At 44.5% G+C, this 13,013-nt stretch overlaps 1 long non-coding RNA gene across 1 annotated transcript; it reads right to left on the reverse strand.

Annotated features, from left to right (window-relative positions):
- Positions 1-7,607: 7,607 nt before the first annotated feature.
- On the reverse strand, positions 7,608-12,699 carry LOC124033492. The gene is made up of 3 exons (XR_006838391.1): positions 12,550-12,699; positions 10,231-10,347; positions 7,608-7,693 (listed from the first exon to the last, which is right to left on the reverse strand). It is a non-coding gene; the product is annotated as an uncharacterized LOC124033492 (long non-coding RNA).
- Positions 12,700-13,013: the final 314 nt, after the last annotated feature.

Here is a 13,013-nt window from a genome sequence, read left to right on the forward strand (position 1 = left end):
GAGTACACGTCCTGGTAATCCGTCCTGCCCTGCGGCCTTGTGAATGTTGACCTGTTTAAAGGTCTTACTCACATTGGCTACAGAGAGCGTGATCACACAGTTGTCCGGAACAGCTGATGCCCTCATGCATGCTTCAGTGTTGCTTGCCTCAATGCGAGAATAGAAATCATTTAGCTCGTCTGATAGGCTTTGGTCACTGGGCAGCTCGGGGCTGTGCTTCCCTGCCACTTCCGACAAGCGTTGGAGCCGGTGTAGTTCAATGCAATCTTAGTCCTGTATTGACGCTTGCCTGTTTGATGGTTCATCTGAGGGCATAGCGGGATTTCTTATAAGCGTCCGGGTTAGAGTCCCACTCCTTGAAAGCGGCAGCTTTAGCTCAGTGCGGATGTTGCCTGTAATCCATGGCTTCTGGTTGGGGTACGGACTACGTGCGGTCACTGAGGGGACGACGTCTTCGATGCACTTATTGATGAAGCCAGTGACTGATGTGGTGTACTCCTCATTGCCATTGGAGGAATCCCGGGACATATTCCAGTCTTTGCTAGTAAAACAGTCCTGGAGCTTAGCATCTGCGTCATCTGACTACTTCCGTATTGAGCAAGTAACTGGTACTTCTTGATTTAGGTTTTGCTTGTAAGCACAAATCAGGAGGATAGAGTTATGATCAGATTTACTAAATGGAGGGCGAGGGAGAGCTTCGTACGCATCTCTGTGTGTGGAGTAAAGGTGGTCCAGAGTTTTTTTCCCTCTGGTTGCACATGTAATATGCTGGTAGAAATTAGGTAAAACAGATTTAAGTTTCCTTGCATTAATGTCCACATCCACATCCATTTTCTTGTTTGCTTATGACCTTATACAGCTCGTAGAGTGCGGTCTTAGTGCCAGCATCAGTTTGTGGTGGTAAGTAGACTGCTACGAAAAATCTACAGCTCATCATGAGATACTCTACCTCAGGCGAGGATAACCTTGAGACTGCCTTAATATTATATTTCTTGCACCAGCTTTTATTTACAAGTAGACACAGACCGCCACCCCTGTCTTACCGAAGGCAGCTGTTTTATCTTGCCGATGCAAGTCATGTTATCCATGTGTCCGAAGTAAATTCTTCGCACCGTTAAAGAAAAAATCTTCATCCAGTACGAGGTGAGTAATCGCTGTCCTGATATCCAGAAGCTCTTTCATTTACAAATAACGCGAAAAAACACGAACAATAGCAGAAGGTTAGGCGCCCGTAAAATGGCAGCCATCTCTTCCGGTGTCATCTATAGCTATCCAGGTGAAAGCTATGATCCCTTATTGACATAACTTGTTAAATCCACTTCAATCCGTGCAGAATTGACCAATGACCGATCAAGGGGAATGGACTTAGGCTCCGAACTTTGGCTTACCTCGAGACAAAATGTGATGTGCATGAACAGGGTGAGTACATTGCAGTAAGTCGGGTGGGTACATTGAAGCTAAGTCACGTAATTTGAAGGCGTGTCCACATACTATTGTATATGTCTAGTGTACATGTCCTCAACAATGAAGGCCGGGCAGGAGGCGGCGAGAATTTTTTCACATCAAACAGATGTCAAAGTGCTACACAGAAACCCAGCCTAAAACCCCAAATAGCAAGCAATGCAGATATAGAAGCACAGTGGCTAGGAAATAATCCATAGAAAGGTAGGAACCTAGTTCTCTACGTGGAAGTGCACCCGTCACCAGCTCGGAAACAGGATTGCACAGCGGAGAAGGTACAGTGGGATTTGAAATGGTTGGGGATCTGTTTAACTTGGCTTTCAAAGACTTTAGAAAGGCAGGGCAGGATGGATAAAGGTCTGTAACAGTTTGGGTCTAGAGTGTCTCCCCCTTTGAAGAGCAGGATTACCGCGGCCGCTTTCTAATCTTTACGAATCTCAGACAATACGAAAAGGGGTTGAATAGACTAGTAATAGGGGTTGCAACAATAGCAGCGGATAATCTTAGGAAGAGAGGGTCCAGACATTTGTAGGGAAGCAGAATTTGGGTGAAGGAGAAGCGGGGGGACTTGGGCCAGTCGCTGTGGGGGGTGCAGAGCTGTTGGCTGGAGTTGGGGTTCGAGTTGGTTCCTGACTTCCCTGAAAAGTTGCATATAATGGAAACTATTCAATACTAGTGCAGTACGCCACAGGATGTTTTTGTGCTTGTCAAGGGCAGTTAAGTCTGGAGTGAACCAAGGGCTATATCTCTTCTTAGTTCTACATTTTTTGAAAGGGGCATGCTTATTTAAGATGGTGAGGAAAGCACTTTTAAAGAACAACCAGGCATCCTCTACTGATGGGATGAGGTCAATACTTGGGCCAGGTCGATTAGAAAGACCTGTTCGCAGAAGTGTTTTACAGTTTGACAGTGGATCCATAACAAACACAGGCAATGAGGCAGTGGTCGCTGAAATCCTGGTTGAAAACAGCAGAGGTGTATTTAGAGGGCAAGTTGGTCAGGATGATGTCTATGAGGGTGCCCATGTTTACAGATTTCATGCTCGAGATACTCAACTAGTCTAAAGAAGGCCAGTTTTATTGCTTCTTTAATCAGAACAACTGTTTTCAGCTGTGCTAACATAATTGCAAAGGGGTTTTCTAATGATCAATTAGCCCTTTAAAATAATAAAATTGGATTAGTTAACAAAATGTGCCATTGGAACACAGGAGTGATGGTTGCTGATAATGGGCCTCTGTACGCCTATGAAGATAATCCATTTCCAACTACAATAATCATTTACAACATTAACAATGTCTACACTGTATTTCTGATCAATTTCAGGCTATTTTAATGGACAATTTTTAAAAATGTATTTCAAAAACAAGGACATTTCTATGTGACCCCAAAATTTTGAAAGGTAGTGCATGTGTTTTTCTTTATTTGCTTTCAGAAGGGCATGTTTTATGAGGGGGGATGGGAGGTTGGAGGCTAATATATTTATTTTCCTTATATAACTTTTCCTTACATACTTTTTTCGCAAATAATCACCTTTATTCTTCAAGTGCATCCACACATATTCCGAATTTTAATTCGTATTTATGTACCTTTTTCTTTTCATGTTATTTTATTATGGAAGCCCACAGGTGAAAACAAACTAAATATGACATATTAATGTCAATATTGTACTTGTAACCATTATGTTTGGGACATTTTTGGTGAAGTGGTTAAAGAGGATGATAATTGAGGTGCTATAGGGACTTCAAGATAGGGACTTCAAATGTGGCACGTCAAGGGAACTGTAGGTCTACTGTTCTGATGGGTTAAATGGAATGCAGGCCTAACTGAAATCTGGACACTGAATGTACCGTAGGTCTATAACCTCTCCAATAGCCTTATATAATGTTAACTCCTGCAGAATTAAGCATTTCTTGCAGTAAAATTAGACAGCAAATGTACAATTTTCCTCAGGAACAGGAGTGGATAAATATGATTTCTTTCAGCATCTTGATAGAAAACGAATGCACGGTTAGGGACTGTCTGTAAATGTGCTATTTTTATCAGAGTCACAAAGCATTTCAACCACATAAAATAGGCATTCAAGCCACACTGAAATAGTATCAGCAGCATATTGGGTTGTTTTCACAGGTTTTAATTTCCTTAAACCTGGTCAAACTGATTTCACAAGAACATTTCTCAGTGAAAATCTTTCCCTTTTTTGTTTGTATTTGCATTTTCTCCCGGTCCCTAAAAGTCTTTGCTCCATGACAGAAGCAGAGGTGAAAGAGAAAACTTACAAATGTTAGTTTTAAGCATTCATTCTATTCTATGACATTATTCTGAGCAAGCAAGGGTTTATATTGTCTTCTAGGGCAACAAGTAATGACAGAGTAGATGCTGCATGTGTATAATTATAGACAGGTTGACTAACAAATAGCCTACCAAAATGTTGGAAATTATAAGCAGAAACATATAGATTGTCACTTTATCACATACAGTGCATTCGGAAAGTATTCAGACCCCTTGCCAAATGTATATAAAAAATCAAATAAAAACGTATGTACAAGTATTCAGACCCTTTGTTATGAGACTCAAAATTGAGCTCAGGTGCATCCTGTTTCCATTGATCATCCTTGAGATGTTTCTACAAATTGATTGGAGTCCACCTGTGGTAAATTCAATTGATTGGACATGATTTGGAAAGGCACACACCTGTCTATATAAGGTCCCACAGTTGACAGTGCATGTCAGAGCAAAAACCAAACCATGAGGTCAAAGTAATTGTCCGTAGAGCTCCGAGACAGGATTGTGTCGAGGCACAAATCTGGGGAAGGGTACCAAAAAATGTATGCAGCATTGTATGCAGCATTGAAGGTCCCCAAGAACATTAATTATTAAATGGAAGAAGTTCAGAACCACCAAGACTCTTCCTAGAGCTGGCTGCCCGGCCAAACTGAGCAATCGGAGGAGAGGGGCCTTGGTCAGGAAGAACCCGATGATCACTCTGACAGAGCTCTAGAGTTCCTCTGTGGAGATGGGAGAAACTCCAGAAGGACAACCAACTCTACAGCACTCCACCAACCAGGCCTTTATGGTGGAGTGGCCAGACAGAAGCCACTCTTCAGTAAAAGGCACATGACAAAAGGAACCAAGATTGAACTCTTTGGCATGAATGCCAAGCGTCACATCTGGAGGAAACCTGGCACCATTCCTTCGGTGAAGCATGGTGCTGGCAGCATCTTATTGTGGGGATGTTTTCCAGCGGCAGAGACTTGGAGACTAGTCAGTATCGAGGGGCGAAGATTCAACTTCCAACCGGACAATGACCCTAAGCACACAGCCAAGACAACACAGGAGTGGTTTCGGCACAAGTCTCAATGTCCTAGAGTGGCCCAGCCAGAGCACAGACTTGAACCCGATCAAACATCTCTGGAGAGACCTGAAAATAGCTGTGCAGCGACGCTTCCTTTCAGAGAAGAACAGGAGAAAATCCTCAAATACAGGTGTGCCAAAGCATGTAGCATCATACCGAAGAAGACTCAAGGCTGTAATCGCTGCCTAAGGTGTTTCAGCAAAGTAATGCGTAAAGGGCATGAATACATATGTTAATGTGATATTTCCGTTTTTTTATTTTATACATTTGCAAAAATGTCATTATGGGGTATTGTGTGTATATTGATGAGGAGAAAAAAATATTAAATCAATTTTAGAAAACAGGCTAACATTACAAAATGTGGAAAAAGTCAATGAATACTTTCAGAATGCACTGTACATATCTTATAATAATAATAATATATGCCATTTAGCAGACGCTTTTATCCAAAGCGACTTACAGTCATGTGTGCATACATTCTACGTATGGGTGGTCCCGGGGAATGAACCCACTACCCTGGCGTTACAAGCGCCATGCTCTACCAACTGAGCTACAGAAGGACCATCATGAGGGGCCATAGAGGGAGAAGAATCAGTGGTGTGGGAGAAGGGGATGCTCTGTATCATGCAGATAGCAGTGGTATTAATGCATATGACATCATCAGGAAGATGAAGATGCTGTACAACTATAGATGCGTACATCTGTGTTAAGATCCATCCCCTGAGCTCTGTAGTCTCTGTTTCTGTGTAATGTAAAAATGAGGTGCTGCTGGCGTTGCAATCTGCTACATATATCTTTAGGCGCTGAGAGCATTGATTTTGCTTCCAATAATCCTGGGAGACCTGCTAGCAGCAGTAGGGAGAGGTTGTGTTTAAACTGCGCTAAATGCAATGTTCTCACACAGGATTCCAGGCAGCCACAGCTCTGGTGTTTGTGTGTGTGCAAGCGTGCATGTGTACGGACATCTGTGTGTGCTTGTGCAAACACAGTCCTGGCTGTTTCTTTGAGGGATGGAAACAACCATGTAGCCTACCACTCCCTCTCTCTCATGAGACCCATAGGTCTCTGGTCAAAAGTAGTGCATTATGTAGGGAATTCAATGCCATTTGGGACACATAAGATACAAACCCAACTTACTGTGCACAGTGTCTGTGTGCGTGGTGTCTGTGTCATTATAATTATTTCCAGGTTTTGTGTGTGTGTGTGTGTGTGTGTGTGTGTGTGTGTGTGTGTGTGTGTGTGTGTGTGTGTGTGTGTGTGTGTGTGCCTGTGTGTGCCTGCGTGAGAGAGAGACACACAATCATCACCAAGATACCACTTATTTCACTGCTTATCAAATCTAGCCTGAGAAGAATTCTGACTCTTTCTGTGAAACAAAATATTCTCTGTTGAACACAGTGTCTACAGTAGTACCCTTCTTATGCTACTAAGCCAAGCCAAATACTGGCTTGGTTTTTCATACACCACAGTTGCTGGAGCTCTGTTGAATAAGATATTGTGAAAAGAAAAGTGTGACCACAGAACTGTTTGGTTCAGCACAATAGTGTGAAAAGCGTACAAGTGATAGCATTTTAATGAATAACAGCACACACTGAGATACCTGATGTAGGTAAAACATCTAGTTTTATAGTGGACAACAAATGCAAAATCCAGCTGATTTTGATGGGCTGGGACTGTGGCAGGGACTGTGCTGACCTAGCTTCAGGGGAAAGCTGGTTCCACCATTGGGATGCCAGGACAGAGAAGAGATTTGACTGGGCTGAGCAGGTGCTATCTTCTTGTCAGTGTGGAAGGGCCAAGAGACAAGATGTGGCAGAACAGAGTACTCGGGTTGGTGTGGAGGGTTTGAGTATAGCTTGAAGGTAGGGATGGGCAGTTCCTCTTGCTGCTCTGTAGGCAAGTACCATGGTCCTGGAGATTTGAATGGAAGCCAGTGGAGGAGCAGAGGAGCGGGGTGACATGGGGGAACTTGGGAAGGTCGAACACTAGGCGGGCTTTGGCGTTCTGGATAAGTTTCAGGGTTTGATGGCACAAGCGGGGAGCACAGTCAACCATGAGTTGCAGTAGTCCAGAAGGGAGATGACAAGTGCCTGGTTTAGGACCTGCGCTGCTTCCTTTGTGAGGTATGGTCATACTCCATGGATGTTGTAGAACATTAACCGGCAGAGGCGAGTCACTGCTTTGATGTTTGCAGAGAACGATAGGCTGTTGTCCAGGGTCACGCCAAGGTTATTTGCACTCTGGGAGGGTGACACTGTGGAGTTGTCAACCGTGATGGAGAGGACTTGGAGCGAATAGGCCTTCCCCAGGAGGAAAGGCAGCTCTGTCTTGTCGAGGTTGAACTTGAGGTGGTGGACTGACATGCAAGCTGAGATATCTGCAAGGCATGCAGAGATCCGTGTCACATCCTGTGTGTCAGACGGGGGGGGGAAGGGGAGAACAGTAGTTGAGTGTCATCCACATAGCTATGATAGGAGAGACCATGTAAGGATATGACAGAGCCGAGTGGCTTGGTGTATGGAGAGAAAAGAGGGGAGGGCCTTTAACCGAGCCCTAGGGGATACCAGTAGTGAGATTTTGGATGCAATCCAAGAGTGTGCAGAGCCAGCTTTGGCAGTGCGGAAAGCCTCCGTGACACAGAAGAGAGCAGTCTCGATTGAGTGAGCTGTCTTAAAGCCTGATGGGCTAGGGTCAAAAATATAATTCTGAGAGCAATGGCGAGAGAGTTGGTCAGACACAGCATGATCAAGTGTTTTGGAAAGAAAATAAAGGCATACCGGTCTGTAGTTTTTGACGTCAGAGTGGTCAAGTGTTGGTTGCTGGTGGAGGGGAGCAACTCTGGCCATTTTGAAGTCAGCGGGTCACTCAGCCACGAGCTGGCTGTGTGGAAAGAGAACAGTGCAAGTTATGGGATGCAGAAAAGGAGGAGAGTAGGGTTGAAGAGGCAAAATCAGGAGAAGGATTTAGAAGGGGAGAGAGTAGTGGGAGAGAGAAAGTAAAGTTGACGATGGCACTTGACCATCTGGGTAGGGGCTGAGTGGGTAAGGTTTTTATTTTTTTATTTTACCTTTTATTTTACTAGGCAAGTCAGTTAAGAACAAATTATTTGAGTTTGAGTTTATTTTTTATTTTTACATGGTCAGTGCACATTAATCAACGTTTCAGTAAAAGTGCCGATTTTAGCCAGCCGGCTAATTTTCAACCGCAGTCCCTGGGCAGGTTATTAAAAACAATTACAATATAGACAATAGCAACATAGAACAAGCAAGACATAGCAACATAGGACAAGCAAGACATAGCATACAGACAGAGCAGCATAGGACAAGCAAGACATAGCATACAGACAGAGCAGCATAGGACAAGCAAGACGTAGCATACAGACAGAGCAACATAACAAAAAGCAGCAAGACAAAATTCATAAAAGCAACAAAGTGTTTCCACACCTCACAAGCTACAGACAACAGACAACATGGAAAGCGGCAACACACAGCTAGGGACCATATTCACAAATCTGATTGACCTTTAGTCATGTCTTCAAGCATTTTGTGAAAGTGTGATATGTGGTGCAGTTATGTGTGTCTGATGGCAGTGTATTCCAGACATGGGAAGCTCTCACAGAGAATGCAGATTTACTAAAGGTGCTTTTCCTTAGGGGAACTATACAGTCACCTCTCATGGCAGACCTTGTGGATCTGCTGCCATATGTCTGGGTTTTCTGTTTAACAAAAATATTGAGTGGAGGGGGAGCCAGGCCATTAAGGATCTTGAATACAAGACATGTGTCGGTGTATTGCACAAGATTTTCCCAACTCAAGAGCTCATGCTTTCTAAGGATTTGACAATGATGATGGCTATTGGGCTTCCTATCAAGCACTTTGAGAGCCTGTTTGTAGACAGACTGAATAGGTTTTAATGTTGTACAGCAAGCTTGGGCCCAACTATTCAAGCAGTATGTTAAGTGGGGGAGTATCATGGAGTTGAAGAACAGTTTTGCTACCTCTGTAGTCAAACAATTTCGTATAAATCGGAAATTAGCTAGGTTGAATTTAGTTATTTGAATGACCTTGTTCACATGCTTTTTAAAAGAGAGCTTGGAATTAAGTATGATGCCAAGGTACTTAAAATCGGATACCACCTGGAGCTTCTCCCCTGACACATAGACATCTGGCTCAGTAGCATCTGTTGCCCTCTTTGTGAAGAACATGCAAACAGTTTTTTTTTCACATTGAGATGCAAACACGAGTCACTGAGCCACTTTGTAACCTGGACCATTACAGTAGTGAATTCTTGTGCAGCTAGTTGTTTGCTCTTTGCATGCACATATATCACTGTATCATCTGCATACATTTGAACTTCAGACCCAGTACAGACAGAAGGCAGATCATTAATGTACAGGCTGAACAGGAGGGGCCCCAGTATTGACCCTTGGGGCACGCCCACATCATAGATACGAGTGGGCGAAAGCTCATTGCTCACTCTGACACACTGAGTTCTGCCTTCAAGGTATGATTTCATCCATCTCAAGGCATCAGGGGAAAAGTTGAAATTGGACAATTTTGTGATGAGAATCTCATGGTTAACAGTATCAAAAGCCTTCCTTAGGTCCAGAAACACAGCCCCAACAGCACCCCCTTTGTCCATCTTGGACTTCACATTTTCCAGAAGAAAGCGATTCTTATTTTCAATGACGGCCTAGGAACAGTGGGTTAACTGCCTGTTCAGTGGCAGAACGACAGATCTGTACCTTGTCAGCTCGGCAATTTGAACTTGCAACCTTCCGGTTACTTGTCCAACACTCTAACCACTAGGCTACCCTGCCGCCCCAAGGTTGGTGGAGAGGGAGACAGAAAAGGAAACAAAGTAGTGATCAGAGACCTGGATTAAGTTGCAGTGAGATTAGTAGGTGAACAGCCTCTAGTAAAGATGAGGTCAAGTGAATTGCCTGCCTTGTGAGTGTGAACTCGCAAAGGGCACCTGGTGGGTGATAGATGACAAGTGACAGTGACAGCATGGAATTCAAATGAATAGATGGTGAGTGGGTGAGTGAGTAGCCCTGTGCCACAATCACAATGGGAGGGGAGGGGGGGCAGTAGTTGAGTGTCATGAGAGAACACGTAGTTAGATGAAGAGAGATCAGCTGGAGTAGCAGTGTTCTCTGGGGTGATACATGTCTCTGTCAGGGCCAAAATGTATAGAAACTGAATGGTAGCATAGGCTGAGATCATCTCAGCATTCTTGACCACAGATCAGCAGTTCCAAACGGTGCCGATTTAAATGGTTGCATCCAAAGGGGTGGGGAGCATCTGTAAAGCCTACAGGGAGAGGAGTGAGTAGGTATATAAAGCACACACATAGTTGACAAAGCTACATAAGGGCAAAAGGAAATCATCTGAAAATAACCAGGTAAGGTAAGATACTCAAGTGAAAGAGTGGTGCGGAGCCTTCCTCTCTTTCCTTCCTCGAACAACTCAGCAGAACCGTCTTTGTTTCAGCAATGAGAACGCTGCTGACATGATTGCCACTTACAGCTGCCACTGAGAAAACAAGGGAGACTGAAAGAATTGACACTAATTCCTAATTGCCTAGCATAGGATAAACCACTCCCCCTCCAATACAGCCACTGATTACCAAAACAACAACTATCAGTTATTGCCCTGCCCCTTAATCCTGGTTGATGTGTCAGTAATCAGTTGAAAATTAGGAATAGTTAGCAATTCACACACTAGGTAGGCTACTGGGAAAGTAAAATACACTTAACCTAAAATACAGTACTAGAAAACAACAGATTAAGACAACAATTATGCTTATCACTCCTGGGGATATCAGGAGTCCTTAAGATATAGAATTCACACAGGCAGGGATGATGGACACAAACATTCGTTATGGTAAGTTCAGGGATTCAAGTGCATTTTGGGGGAGATGTGATGAGTGTGTAGATGGATGCAAGGGTGTGTGTGTGAGTTATAAAGGTACACATGCTTCAAGAGGGCCACCATTGTTCCTGTTCCCAAGAAAGCTAAGGTAACTGAGCTAAACGACTACCGCCCGTAGCACTCACTTCCGTCATCATGAAGTGCTTTGAGAGACTAGTCAAGGACCATATCACCTCCACCCTACCTGACACCCTAGACCCACTCCAATTTGCTTACCGCCCAAATAGGTCCACAGACGATGCAATCTCAACCACACTGCACACTGCCCTAACCCACCTGGACAAGAGGAATACCTATGTGAGAATGCTGTTCATCGACTACAGCTCGGCATTCAACACCATAGTACCCTCCAAGCTCGTCATCAAGCTCGAGACCCTGGGTCTCGACCCCGCCCTGTGCAACTGGGTACTGGACTTCCTGACGGGCCGCCCCCAGGTGGTGAGGGTAGGCAACAACATCTCCTCCCCGCTGATCCTCAACACGGGGCCCCACAAGGGTGCGTTCTGAGCCCTCTCCTGTACTCCCTGTTCACCCACGACTGCGTGGCCACGCACGCCTCCAACTCAATCATCAAGTTTGCGGACGACACAACAGTGGTAGGCTTGATTACCAACAACGACGAGACGGCCTACAGGGAGGAGGTGAGGGCCCTCGGAGTGTGGTGTCAGGAAAATAACCTCACACTCAACGTCAACAAAACTAAGGAGATGATTGTGGACTTCAGGAAACAGCAGAGGGAACACCCCCTATCCACATCGATGGAACAGTAGTGGAGAGGGTAGCTAGTTTTAAGTTCCTCGGCATACACATCACAGACAAACTGAATTGGTCCACTCACACTGACAGCGTCGTGAAGAAGGCGCAGCAGCGCCTATTCAACCTCAGGAGGCTGAAGAAATTCGGCTTGTCACCAAAAGCACTCACAAACTTCTACAGATGCACAATCGAGAGCATCCTGGCGGGCTGTATCACCGCCTGGTACGGCAACTGCTCCGCCCTCAACCGTAAGGCTCTCCAGAGGGTAGTGAGGACCGCACAACGCATCACCGGGGGCAAACTACCTGCCCTCCAGGACACCTACACCAACCGTTGTTACAGGAAGGCCATAAAGATCATCAAGGACATCAACCACCCGAACCACTGCCTGTTCACCCCGCTATCATCCAGAAGGCGAGGTCAGTACAGGTGCATCAAAGCTGGGACCGAGAGACTGAAAAACAGCTTCTATCTCAAGGCCATCAGACTGTTAAACAGCCACCACTAACACTGAGTGGCTGCTGCCAACACACTGTCATTGACACTGACCCAACTCCAGCCATTTTAATAATGGGAATTGATGGGAAATGATGTAAATATATCACTAGCCACTTTAAACAATGCTACCTTATATAATGTTACTTACCCTACATTATTAATCTCATATGCATATGTATATACTGTACTCTACATCATCGACTGCATCCTTATGTAACACATGTATCACTAGCCACTTTAACTATGCCACTTTGTTTACTTTGTCTACACACTCATCTCATATGTATATACTGTACTCGATACCATCTACTGTATGCTGCTCTGTACCATCACTCATTCATATATCCTTATGTACATGTTCCTTATCCCCTTACACTGTGTATAAGACAGTAGTTTTGGAATTGTTAGTTAGATTACTTGTTGGTTATCACTGCATTGTCGGAACTAGAAGCACAAGCATTTCGCTACACTCGCATTAACATCTGCTAACCATGTGTATGTGACAAATAAAATTTGATTTGATTTGATTTTACAGTATGTGTGTGTCACCTTGTTGCAGCTCATCCTGAAGAGCGTGAAAACCAGCAGGTAGCAAGGGTAGATCGCTAGACAGCTGACCACTCCCACAGTGACATCCTCCCCATTCACCAGCCTTGACACCGCCATAGACCTACAATAGGACAACACAGTCAGTACTGTAAAATGTGCATATACACACACACACACACACACACACACACACACACACACACACACACACACACACACACACACACACACACACACACACACACACACACACACACACACACACACACACACACACACACACACACACACACACACACACACTTCTCTCCTTCTCCCTTTATTTGTTGTTCCTATTGGATATGATGCTAGACCACAAAGTGTTAGCTAGCAGGCTGAGCTGCAGCAGGTTCCCATAATGGTGGCCAAACATGCATTTCACACTTAGCTCTCTATCTTTGTGTCCTGTAAAGGTAGAATACACA

This window comes from Oncorhynchus gorbuscha, linkage group LG04 (assembly GCF_021184085.1).
Source record: "Oncorhynchus gorbuscha isolate QuinsamMale2020 ecotype Even-year linkage group LG04, OgorEven_v1.0, whole genome shotgun sequence".
Taxonomy (NCBI): Eukaryota; Metazoa; Chordata; class Actinopteri; order Salmoniformes; family Salmonidae; genus Oncorhynchus; species Oncorhynchus gorbuscha.